The 12,926-nt window shown below is 45.8% G+C and overlaps 1 protein-coding gene and 1 long non-coding RNA gene across 2 annotated transcripts in view; one reads left to right on the forward strand and one right to left on the reverse strand.

Annotated features, from left to right (window-relative positions):
* Nucleotides 1-12,926, forward strand: part of TMEM178B (transmembrane protein 178B) — a 344,335-nt gene that overhangs the window by 284,974 nt on the left and 46,435 nt on the right. The gene's annotated exons all lie outside the window — the stretch shown is intronic.
* LOC140605243 (uncharacterized) lies at nucleotides 6,328-9,223 on the reverse strand. The gene is made up of 2 exons (XR_012007953.1): nucleotides 9,134-9,223; nucleotides 6,328-8,238 (listed from the first exon to the last, which is right to left on the reverse strand). It is a non-coding gene; the product is annotated as an uncharacterized lncRNA (long non-coding RNA).

Below are 12,926 nucleotides of genomic sequence, written 5' to 3' on the forward strand. Positions count from 1 at the left end.
CAGATGAGTTCAGGCTCTTCTGACTATACCAGGGACAATGTAAAGAGGACAAGGTGGGGGGGATAGAGGGGAGGGGATGTGTGCATGAATTATCATGGAAGCATAATCTGATACACTTGGCAACTAACTGGTCAGAAGGGAAGAAGGAAAGGAAGGAGGAGGATTTCAAAATGGCACTGAGGTTTGGGTCATGAGGACAGTGGTGCCATTGGTGTCAATAGGGGGAGGAGTGCTTTGAGAGTAAAGATGAGGAGTGGAGTTTTGGAGGTTCTGAATTAGAGGCATAAGCAGACCACCCTTGTCAACATATCCAGAAAGTCATGAGGCATATGGAGCCCAGGTGAGAGGTCTGCGCTGCTGAACTAGAGTTAATAGACAGCAGATGAGTAGAAAATTAGCTCTAATATGTGTAAGAATATTTGAATGCAGCCGAAGTAAATTTAATATTATAAATTCAGATAAATGTAAATACTCCTCTTTCAAGAAAAAATTCTTTATTAATTCATCAGGCACCAGAGCCAGAAGGGGCCAGGCTACAACTTTAAGTCTTCTCATCCTGTGTTCTCAGGTTCTTCTGAGCAGGAGAATGAGTTCCTTGTTTCTAACCTGCTCAAGAACATCTATACGCCTCCCAGTCAGATGAATGTGGTCCAGCCCAGAGTCCAGGAGTGTCCCCCTAACCCTTGAGTCTAAATCCTACAAGCACAGAAGACCCTGACTCTTTTCCCCTTTCCAGTGACTAAGACAGTATTCTCAGAAGGCAGAAAAGAATCTTTAACTTGAGATTTGTTCTGTTGCTGGAGGTGAAGACATGGGAAGTGCAAAGACCTGATGAGCTAGTGTTGGATAAACAACTTGGCTACTTTTCCTACAGTAATCATTTAAGAAGTGGGAAAGCTAAGTGTCAAGAGATAAACATCTTGCCTTAAATATTTTACCCATCAGGCTTAAAAAAAAAACAGCCATGACCCATTTATTTATTTATTTTTTCTAACTCAGAAATAAATCAAACACTAACTCCTTTGGGAGAACCAAGACAAAGTTTTTACCCAATGTTTCCCATTTTATTCTGAGTTTTCTCATACTGCCAATGATCCTGGCCTCATTAGTGAGCACCTTGCTGGAAGAGGCTCCGAGAGCCTGCTCCAGAACAAAGACAATGTATGAGGTTGGAGGGAGAGAAAGGCACATATGGGGCCAAGGGGTGGGCATGCTTGTCTCTTATCGAAGCAGACACAAAGTACATAACAAGCATTTACTTAACAAAAGACCCACCAGCCAAACACTGGCAAAACTCAAAAGTGACGGACTACACATGAAGCATGAAAAATCTTTCCAGTCACATGAGACGCTTCAAGCCTAGAAAGCAAACCGCACAAAATGGAAAACATTTGAAAACATAAAAGTGAAGCCATTAGGCATCACTTTTCAACAAAACCAATAGAAAAGGCTTTCTCATTGACTGGCTCTAAGTGAGTTGTATACTGTCAACAGTGCCTGGCACATAAGTGACGGATAAAGATCGGTGCCTCTCCCTCTTGCTAACTCATCTTCCAGGAGAGACACTGTGGGTTCCTACTCCTATGTGTATTTACGGAATGGAATAGATTCATTCCTTCATTCTGTGGAGCTTTAGAACTCCTCTAAAGAACTCTTCCTATGTATTAGATGTTGTAAGAGACAAAGAAAAGTAATGCTGTCTCGTTTTTCCAAGTGGTTGAATGACTCTATGAGACATGGCAGACAGGGGGAGAAAAAATCCAAGGGTTTATGGGCCAGCTGCCTTCTTGAGGGAAGGGCTGGTGTCTTACCCATCTTTGTAAAACAATTCCTGGATAAAACATGGAGCTGCCCAAGTGAGGGCCAAATAAGTGAGTCGGCGAATGAACAAGCGTCCAGTAAGTGAGAGGTCCTGCCCATAGGTGTGCTACATGATGGGCCCTTCCTACAGAACAGGTGGTTCTGGATGGAAGTACTCAAGAAGATGGGGTCTGAACTGAGCCCTGAGGGACTGTGGAAAGGGAAGGTGTCTCTCACTGATACTCACCCTCTTTCTAACCCTCCTCCCTTCTACCTTGTTTCTCTGCCCCTTCCATTGCACGTGCATTGTGTAGGTTTAAGTGTATAAGGTGTATCTGTTTCCAGGCCTTACTTTCTGGGCATTTATTGGCATGCACTTTGTGCCAACCTCAAGGTCATATACAAATATAATTCTCACAACTATCTTTGAGGTTGGTACGCTTCTTATCCCTGCTTATGGAAAAGGAAACTGAGGCACAGGGACAGTAAGGTCATAGGGTTGAAGCCCAGAGAGTCTGACCCCCATATTCAGAGCTTTCAGCACCCGGCTGTGCTGCCCGCATTTGTCCAGTGGGATCAGGGGCTTTATCTTGAGTGCGTGTGGCTCTGACTTGGATTTGGAGAAAATGCAGAGTGTGTGAAAGAGTGTTGTCTCCAGGATCTTCAGTCTTATTCCCTCTGCTAATTCATCCTCCTCTGCATAGAAATAGACTCAATCTTGCATATTTCAACAAAAGAAAAGTCCTCACTCTGTGTTCCACCCTGTCACTCCGTCTCCCTCCTCTTCTCTACAGTCAGCGTACTTGAAAGCACAGTAGCTAAGTGACTTTTATTCCTTATCTCCCATTCATTCCTAGTAACTCAGCGAGACTGACATCGGTTAAAGAGCGTTTGCCAAGATCAGGAGAGACCTAGTTATGAATCTGGTAAGCTCCACGTGGGACAGACCGTGCCGGTTTTATGATCTACCGTGCTCCCTGTTGCTAGCACAATGCCTGGCACACAGTGGGTGCTCAGCAAATCTTTGCTGAATGTTTTATGACGTTATGTCTTATTTGATCTCAACGACATGAGTGTCATTGAAACTCTCTTCCTTTCACTCCGGTGACACCTCTCATGCTGAATTTTGCCTGACTCTGTTAGACCATCCATGCTCCTCCTTCTCTCCCTCTTCTCAGCCCTTAAATATTGGTGTTCAAATTCTATCCTTAGCCTTCCTCTCAGTTTTATACACCTACCCTGAGAGAGCAGGCATTCAGTCCTGCAGCTTCCCACCTCAAATAGTAATCTCTTTCCCAGGCACGAGAACCATATCTCTGGTGCCATAATGGACATTTCCAGTTACGTGTCTTCTAGGTATTTGACAAACTGATCATCACATCCTTCTCTTCCGAGATCTGTCCTCCCCATCTTTCCTCCTGCCCCCCGTCCAAAAAATAAAAAAGGAAATAGAAGTAAGTCCACGCAGAAAAGCAATACTCTATGCCTTTTCCTTTGTTCTTTTTTTTTTTTTAAGATTTATTTATTTATTTGAGGGAGAGAGCAGGGGAGGGGCAGAAGGAGAGGGAGAGAATCCCAAGCAGACTCCCCACTGAGCACAGAGCCCATCACAGGGCTCGATCTTATGACCCTGAGCTCATGAAACCAAGGGTTGGATGCTTAACCAAATGAGCCACCCAGGCACCCCACCTTTTCTTTTATTCTGTATCATGGTCAATAGCATCACCATTTCCTATCATCCAAGTCAGGAGCCTGGAAGTTGCCAGCAACTCACCCCTCTCTGTGCCTCTCACACTCAACCACTAATTTCTATCAACCAACTCTGCCACTTTTTTTTCTAAGTTCTAAGAGAACTTGGTTATAGAGGGTACTTCTTTATTTTCAAGTGGTCACCAAGATTTATCATGGTGGTTCTAAGTCAGTGTGCTGTTATAATTGTGAATAGAAGAATATTAAATAGGCCCTGTATGGAAGATGAGGTCTTATTTTTCCTCAAATGTGGTAAACAGATTCCTGCCTTAGCAGCTTTCCTCCAGCTGTTCCCTCTTCCTGGAATGCCTTTCTTCCAGCTACTCACCTGTCCATTGCTTCGCTTCCTCGAGTGTCTGCTTAAATGTCACATTCTTCTTTTTTTTTTTTTTTAAGATTTCATTTATTTATTCATGAAAGACCCAGAGAGAGGGACAGAGACACAGGCAGAGGGAGAAGCAGGCTCCCTACAGGGAGCCCGACGTGGGACTGAATCCCAGGACCCCGAGATCACGACCTGAGCCAAAGACAGATACTCAACCACTGAGCCACCCAGGTGGCAGGTGCCCCTAAATGTCACATTCTTAAGAGAGCTCTCCTCATCTCTATGTGTTAAACAACAAGCCCCACCTGCACCCCACTGCATCTTGTCCCCCTTTATCTGCTTTATTTTTTGTCATAGCATTTATCTTTGTCATGTAGACACATGGGTTTGTGTATAGGTGTCTAGTTTGTCTTGTGACCTGAATGTATATGTTCATGTCTATGTTATAAAGCTTGTCTTTCTCCCTGGAAAGAAGATGTCATGAAGCCAGGGACTCGGTTTTGGTGACTCAAATCAGTTTTGTTGTCACTTGTAGCAGCTGCTTGGTAAAAATGCATTGAATGAGGGGCGCCTGGGTGACTCAGTGGCTGAACATCTTGCCTTTGGCTCAGGTTGTGATCCTGGGGTCCTGGGATTGAGTCCCACTTTAGGCTCCCCACCAGGAGCCTGCTTCTCCCTCTGCCTGTGTCTCTGTCTCTCTCTGTGTCTCTCATGAATAAATAAAATCTTTAAAAAAATACATTGAATGAATAAATAAATGCATATGGGATGATCCCAAAGAGAGACTTTCTTTTGATGGAATTGTTTTCAAGTGGTAGGTAGGATATAACTTTAGTTTTTATTCTCCAGAATACATTTTTCTTGGCAAGGCCTTTATTTGAATGAGCTTTAACCATCCGCCAAAGAAGCCTGGGTCTCAGCCTCCAAAAACAAGTCAGGAGAACCACAGAGGAAGGCGTGAGGGGAAAGGAGAGGTCAACCAAGTCCACTCACTTGTTCCTGGCCACTATCAAGCATCCACTTAAGGGAAGAGAACAACAGTATGGGGAGGAGGCTCTGCTGTCTTATACACAGTGACTTCCAGCCTGTGGGAGGTGCACAACCCATATCATTGATTTGATTTAAGATTATTCACTCCTCAAAAATGATTTCATGGTTGTGTAGGTAGTATTATATATTATTATTGGGGTTTTTGTGTGTTTTTTAAATATTATATTTATTTATTCATGAGAGACAGAGAGTGAGACAGAGACAGAGACACAGGCAGAGGGAGAAGCAGGCTCTCTGCATGGAGCCCAATGCGGGACTTGATCCCAGGACCCCAGGATTATGACCTGAGCCCAAGGCAGACAGTCAACCACTGAGCTACCCAGGTGCCCCTGTTGTTTTTAATTTAAATTAAATTAGCCAACGTATAGTACATACTTGGTTTCCTATGCAGTGTTCAATAATTCATCACTTGCGTATTATTATTATTGTTTTAATAACACTATTTTTGAGTTGTGCTCTATCTCTTGAGATAAGGGCAGGCTGATATATTGCAAAAAGGAGGCTGAGAAGCACACCTGCTGGAGCAGCGGAATCATCCTACTCCCAGAGCCCCAGGCAGGAAAGGTATTACCACCTCCATTTCAGAAAGCAGACAGGTGAATGCAGAAATAATGTGACTTACCTGAAGTAGTGAACTATTGGACAGGATCAAAGGCCAGCTCCCACTCCCAGGGCAGTGCTCACCACTCTTCCTCGGTTCTTGCTACTCCCACCCTGTTTTCTGCCCCACTGCCGCCTCCTGCCACCCTGTGCCCCTGGGCTTTGGGAAACCTCTTTGCTTGTATGTGGACGGAGGCAAGCACACATTCCTTGGACCCCTTTATCATACTTACAAATTAGAAAATAAACTTGCCCAGCATTGCAAATTTAAAGATTCTTCAAAAAAAAAAAAAAAAAAAAAAGATTTTTCAGGGGGTGGGAAAAGTTGCTGATCTTATATTTCCCATGTTATTTGTCATACCTGGTATGCCCTGAGTAGATGACACCAGTCATGTCCACTGGGTCTGTTGTGTCTGTTCGTCTGCCTTGTAGCCTGGCAATGAACATAAATGATCACTGGTATTTGTGGTAGCACTTTATGGTTTACAAAAGGCTATGACGGATCTCATTTGATCAGCGAATCTGGGAGGCTGGAGGGCACAGTGATTTAGAGCCTGAGTTTTGGAATCTCCTACTTCTAAGCTGCCAGGCTTAGGGCAAGTTACTTATTATCTCATCAGTGAAAGGAGAATGATAGACTCATCAACTTGTTGGAAAGATTAAATGTGGTAATGTATAGGAAGGGCTCAGGACATGCTTGGCATATAAAAAAAATGCTTCTTTTATTATCATGCATGACGCAGATACGACTTGTATAAAGCCATCTCTAACCATTTTACTGAAAAGGCAGCCCTACAAGTTGATCTTTTTCTTACTGTAAACTTCTTTTCTTTTATTATTATTTATTTATTGAGAAACACAGAGAGAAAGGCAGAGACACAGGCAGAGGGAGAAGCAGGCTCCATGCAGGCTGACGTGGGACTCCATCCCGGGACCCCAGGATCATGCCCTGGGCCAAAGGTGGTGCTAAATCACTGAGCCACCCGGGCTGCCCTTACTGTAACCTTCTAAGGTCCTCCTATCTGATCTCTCATCCCCATTCCAAGATGACGTCTGTGGGAGACGGCGCAGATTTGGGGGTTAGCTTTCAGGTATTAGTAAACTTTCATTGCAAATGTTCAACTGCGAGTCAGAGCTGAGAGCAGACTTTGAGACTTGTGTCTCACTGAAATCTTCCCCCTTTCCTAGCTTGGGTTTGCCTGGCTCTTGGAAACCTGCAGTGAGCGGAGATATCTGTCAGTCTTTTATCCTCATTGTCCCACCTGCTGTCCCGGTGCCCTACGAGTTCTGCCTCCTGTAGGGTTGGGAGCCCGGGAGGCCATGCACAGGGCCCGGCGCCTGGTGTGATTGCTCTCTGAGTCGGGTCCCTGCACGCAGCAGGGCTCAGGCTCTGGCTCTATCTTCTGTCAGGTGCTTTGGTGATTCCTTTGGAGGAGTTTTGTGGAGTTGACACCCACCTTTGCTTCCTAATGCAGGCCTCTGCCTTCCAGCTGACCTGGTCCCACTCCATCCTCAGCCCCCATATTTGGTGCCATCCCACCATGGAGACCCTTCCTGTTGTGGTCATCACGCCCCTACAGGCAAAATTCTTAAATGGAGTCTTTTCAAGGACACCTTCGTTCTTCATCAACATTCATGTGGCCCATGAAGAAAGCACAGGATCCTTCCCCAGCCAAACTCTGGGTGCATGGTTTTGTCATCACTCTGTGGCCAAAGATAGCTCTTAACCAGGTTCTTGCCTCATTTTCTCAGGCCACATGTAGCTACCATCACCCAGTCTCTAGGGTATCCGTGTGCAGCTCTCCCAATATTACTCCCAAGGGGCCTTTCCTCAGCTTAAAGTGGTGCTGGTGGAGGAATGGGAAAGCAGGGAGACACCTCCTGCTATATGTAAACCATAGTTGCCAAATGCACTACAGGTTGCCGAAGTAGCTCGGGGCCCCTTGTATCACATTTAGCATGAGGTCTTAACACCTCTTCTTAGAACAGTGCTGTCCCATAGAAATAGGCTGCAAACCACACATCTAATTTTAAATCTTCTTTTAGCCACATTCAATGCCTAATAAGAAACAGATAAAATTAATCTTAATAACATCTTATCTAGCCCATATATCAACATGTAATCAGTAAAAAAAAAAAAAAATTGTTACTGCAGTATTTGGTGAAAATTCACACTGAGTCTTTGACAGCTGGTGTGTACTTTCGACTTACACATGTCTCAGTGCAAGGACTCAGCAGCAATTTCAAGTACCCACGACGTGGCTGGTGGCTACCATACTTTGGAAGATGGAGAGAGGGAGCTCATCCCGTGTTGTTCTCAGCTGTGAGGCCTCGGAAGCAAGAGTGTATCTGGGACTCATCCAATGCATACAGCCAGCGTAGAGAACAAAGACTCAAATGCAGGTCTTCTAATATAACATTCAGTGTTTGTTTTTTATGCCATCATGCTGTTCAAATAGATCCTGCTACGCTTTGTTAATGGAGATCTCAATGGTTGAAGGGATAGTTTAAGGTAAGGAGATAGCTGCAGACATCTCTGGGAGTTATTGGAGGTTCTGGGGTAGCTCCACTGGGGGCAATGACTGTTTAGAGCCCATTCCTGACAATCAGCTCAGTCTGGTCTGCGCTGGAGCTGCTGGGTAGAGGAGGCTCTGTCCTCCAATGGCAAATGTTTCCATGGTGTGCACTGTTAGGCAGGTCTTTGGCTTTCACTGCTAAAAGAGAAACAAGAAACTATTTTGTATGTATGTCTTTGAAAAGGCAGTACTCGTCAGGAGGAATCTGTGGCCAGGCTGGATGGGTATCACCACCTTTTGTCACAGTTCAGATACTAGGTTGCTACATCATTTGGACTTAGAACTTTAAAAACAGGGATTCCCGGGTGGCTCAGTGGTTTAGCGCCACCTTCAGCCCAGGGCCTGATCCTGGAGACCCAGGATCGAATCCCACGTCGGGCTCCCTGCATGGAGCCTGCTTCTCCCTCTGCCTGTGTGTGTCTCTGCCTCTCTCTCTGTGTGTGTCTCTGTGTCTCTCATGAATAAATAAAATCTTAAAAAAAAAGAGAGAACTTTAAAAACAGTAAAGCTCAAATCTTCTAAAGAATTCAAAATCTGATTGTTAAAGGACACCTTCCTGTTATAGAAAAGAACAAACAGAATCCAAAATATCACACCCCAGAACGTGTTGGGGAGGTCATTGAGAGGACGTAACCCTTGGTTGACCAGTAGGCTGGACTGTGGCCCTCAGAGGCTTCTGATCCATTCCCCGTCCTTGGAATGTGGATTCTGATCCCCTTTCCTGCTCCCAGAGGCTGCCCCAAGGGCACAGCCTTGAGATAGTGATATAGTATGGAGACCCTCTGGGCGGTATGTGTGACTGAACCCAGTTAAAGCCTCTACGTGAACTTTTAAGACTTGGTGGGCAGGTGTGGAGGTGTGCTCATCCTGTGGTGCCCAAGACAAGCCTTGTAAGTAGGTTCCCTTTGCTTATTAAACCCACCAGCTACCAACATGGAGTGGCCTGCCTCTCCTCTGTCTCTCTCCACCCTCTATACCTGGGGGTCGGTTTCAGATTTCTCCCAGGAAGCTCCTGAAGAGGTTGCAGACTTACAAAAATGCTCCCTGTTAACACCTGGTGTGCCTCTGCCTTGCTCTTCCCACACGGGTGCTTGACACACATATATACACCTGCACTGTAGGGGTCATCTGGAGTAAGTGGGCCCGTAGTGATAGCCTGTATCATATCTATATCTATATCACAATAGTCTATTATGAGCTTTCCCTTGTCATTGACCTTCCTCAAAAGAATTACTGCAATAGCCAAATCTAGTTCTTCCATTACATTCTACCGAATGTTAAATTCTCTTCTGGGGTCTGAAGTGGCACCAAGTCTGGAAAGGTCTGAGCAATGGAGAGGGCACGGGTGAGCAGAGGCCCTTTCCCAGACCTGCCTCTTACTATCTGGTGACCTTGGTCCCTAGGTCACTGGCTGAAATTCCCTTGTCTCAATGTCTAAGTCAACAAAAGGAGAAAAATAATGTCTACGTTACAGACCCATTCAGAGGCTTATGGACACATCTGTGGAAATTACCCAACACGATGACAGCCCATAGTAAATACACAATAAATGTTGGAGCCTATTTATCTTCCCCTTCCCTAGGCTTTTCAGATTCTTTGTCATCAGCCCATTCTCTGGCACCCACAGCATTTTTCTGGAAAGAGAGCACCCTGCAAGGTGCCTGTGTGCTTTAAAGCTTGCATCTTCTGATTTTTTTGGGGGGGGGGGGCGGGGGGCTCACCGGGGACACATGCTTGCCAAGCCACCCTGATTTCTGTACTGTGCACTCAGAGCAGCTATCAGTGACACATGATACAGAGGAGAAGACGTGGGAGTGTCTCAAGATGGAATGATGGATTGTACTGGTTTCGTTCCTCTCTCCCAGTAGGAAGACCCTAGGAACAGAGGGCCAGGTGCTGAACAGGGTCTCCCCAGGTGTGTCTGGTTGGCCAAGTTGGGGTTCCTTTTTGTCATTCCCTTCATGGTTTCTGCTGGTGGTATAGCAGTGGGGCTACAGGGAGAAGGGAGTCTTGTGATTTGTTTGGTTGGGAACTCTGCTTCTTACTTCTGGGCTTTTCTTTCCTTCTTCCTTCCTTCCAGGCACTTGGTTTAGCTGCTGACCTAGCTCATCAGGCGAGTACACATTCTGCAATTTGCCTTCCATTGTTTTGACAATGGATGTGATTTGTACACGGCGGCATCACATAATATCCCTATTTATGGCAGCTCTCGAATCCGGAGGTAGGGATGAGGACCGAGAAGCTCAAGCAAGCCTGTCTTCTGACCCAGAAACGTTTCACTTCTTGGTTCTACAACATCTATCTTTCCCCCGACGGTCTCTTCCTGACTTAGGAGGGCGGTGCAGAAAGGTCTGTTGGGTTTATAATCTGTGGGACATCATGTTCACGATCCGATGGGCATCATCACATTAAACTTTGTGGTAAGGAGCCCCCAGGCTGCATGGCTTTATGTGATCTGGAACCTGGACCTACGCAGATGTTTTGTTTGTACACAATAAACAAGTATATTGGATTGTTAAGTGGTAGTTACTATTGGCTTTCAAAAATAAAATCAGATCGGAGGAGAGAGACATTGGCTACAAGTCACCAGGACAGCTGAGTCACTGCAGGGTGTTGAATGGGGCGGGGACATCCCCCTCACCCTGCCTTATTCCGTGGTGCACACAGTTTTAGTAACTGTTTCAGGATGGGACGGGGAGCTCATTTAGCAAACATTTATTGAGCACCTGCTTATGTCAGGCAATGCACCGGAGATGGGAAGGACAAAAGAAAAACCCAGACATGACCACAGCCCTGAACAAGCTTGCATTTACTGCAGGGAGGGAGACCTAAGTGATTACCCTAAGATATGTGAGAAGTGCTGGAGGAGCCTGGGCACCGGACACCAGTGTCTAGTAACATGCCTGGGAAGCCTCCCAGATATTGACTTGTCAGGGAGGCCTTGAAGGATGATGAGAAGCCTGCCCCGTGGAGCAGGTGGGCAGCCATGTCAGCAGGGAGCACAGTACCCACCAGGAAAGAGGGGGGTCTCAGTCCGCTATGACCGGAGCCTGGGGGGGTGCTTAGAGAAAGATGGGCGGTCTGAAGGACCTTTCAGGAATCAAACCAAATCAGGCAGACCTAAGAGCTATTTTGTTTGTTTTCACATAAAAATAACTTTTTAAATATAACTACATTATGCTGAACCAACTTACCCTCTATAAGAAAGCTGTAGGCAACGTCTCCCATTAGCTACTTCTCTGTTTCAATTTTAATTAACTGTCACGGGAGCCCTCACAGCAGAGTTGGGGTCCTGCCTGTGTGTCTTTCTCCCTTCCAGCCAATGCTGTGCTCACTGCAAGAGCCCCGGGTTCTGATAGCCTCCGTGGCCACCAGCCCCTCTGCTGCGAGCTGCTGCAGCCTCCAGCTGGTTGGTCCACGGAGGATAGGAAGCATCGACACTCCGGGCTGGATGCATCTCAGTATTAATGAAGAGAACATAAAGCCTTCATGTTGGCTTCTCTAGGTACCTGAGAGGCATAAGAACAGATTCCAGAAGGCTGTTCCCTCTGGGTACCCAGTCTTTAATTAGGGGCTAACCCAGACTTGTTGCCCAGCCCCTTTTGTGCTTACAGACAGCAAATGCACAAGACAGGGAGCATGAAAAAGAGAGTGACTCTAAGTGACTTCCATTTCTATCCATAATGCTGTGTGTAGCTCCAGCTTTGTGCCAGGGACTGTTGTAAGAAGTTTACACCTATTAACTGACTTAATCCTCTTAATAACCCTTTGAAGCAAGTATTGTCAGAACCTCCGCTCACAAGGGCAGAGACCCCAGATCCCGAGAGATGGACTCACTTGCTCAAGTTCACATGGCCAGTATGGGGCAGGACCATAATCCGTGCTTCCATTCTCAACTGTCAAATCTCTGTATGGTTACCCAGAACCAGACCCCCACTTGGTGTGCCCATAAATGGGCCCTGGAATATTCCTTCTCATTTAAATCCATTTGTCTTGAGTTAATCCCATATCCCACGGCTGGCATGTTCATTGCAGACTGACCCTTTGGGGCGAAAGTACTGGAGTTCTGGCCTTGCTATCTTGTTCTACCTTCCAGTTCCTGTGACCTTGAACCCCAAGGGACTGATGAATCCATGAATGAATGTCCAGCTCCAAGGGCAGCCTACACTCTTCCACCGTCGTGGCAGGGGTGATATGCTCATTTCATGTAGAGGGAGAGCTTGCAGCAAACGAGGCTAACCCAGACGTGCCCCCATGTGGCCTTGCTGGTCACTCCCCACGTTGGCCCTTGGGCCATTAATAAAGTATCCTCTCCCCGTCTCCACTGGGTATCATCCCAGAAGGGTCTAACACATACTTACCCTCACCATTTTTTGTGATTTGGGGGATTTTTTTTTTTTTTTGGATGAGAAAAAAAAATTACAATCATCATTTTTCTGTGCAAGGTCTTTAAAGAGCAAATAGATAGATATTCAGAGCCCATATATATTTTCCTTCTCTAAGTGGTATTTATTTAAATGCAGATATCCTGGTTTCCCGTGTAGAGTTGCAAAGCAATACCTTTCAATTTAAATGTTAATAGGAGTGTAAACTTCAAAATCAAAAGTTTTCTGTGAGGGAGAACTGCCTTTTCTGGTTCTATTCAATGGTTCCCCTTGCCTTTCCTCCTGCACCCTCCCTCATTACCCCCTTTTGCACACCCTTTCCACTGTGCTGAACTACATTCTTTTTCTAAAAAGTTGAGAATGCACCTTTCTCGTCTCAAAACTTAGAATGTTAAGCATCTGGGTCATGGAATACAGACGATGGGCTCCCACCCAACAGGA

This window comes from Canis lupus, chromosome 15 (assembly GCF_048164855.1).
Source record: "Canis lupus baileyi chromosome 15, mCanLup2.hap1, whole genome shotgun sequence".
Taxonomy (NCBI): Eukaryota; Metazoa; Chordata; class Mammalia; order Carnivora; family Canidae; genus Canis; species Canis lupus.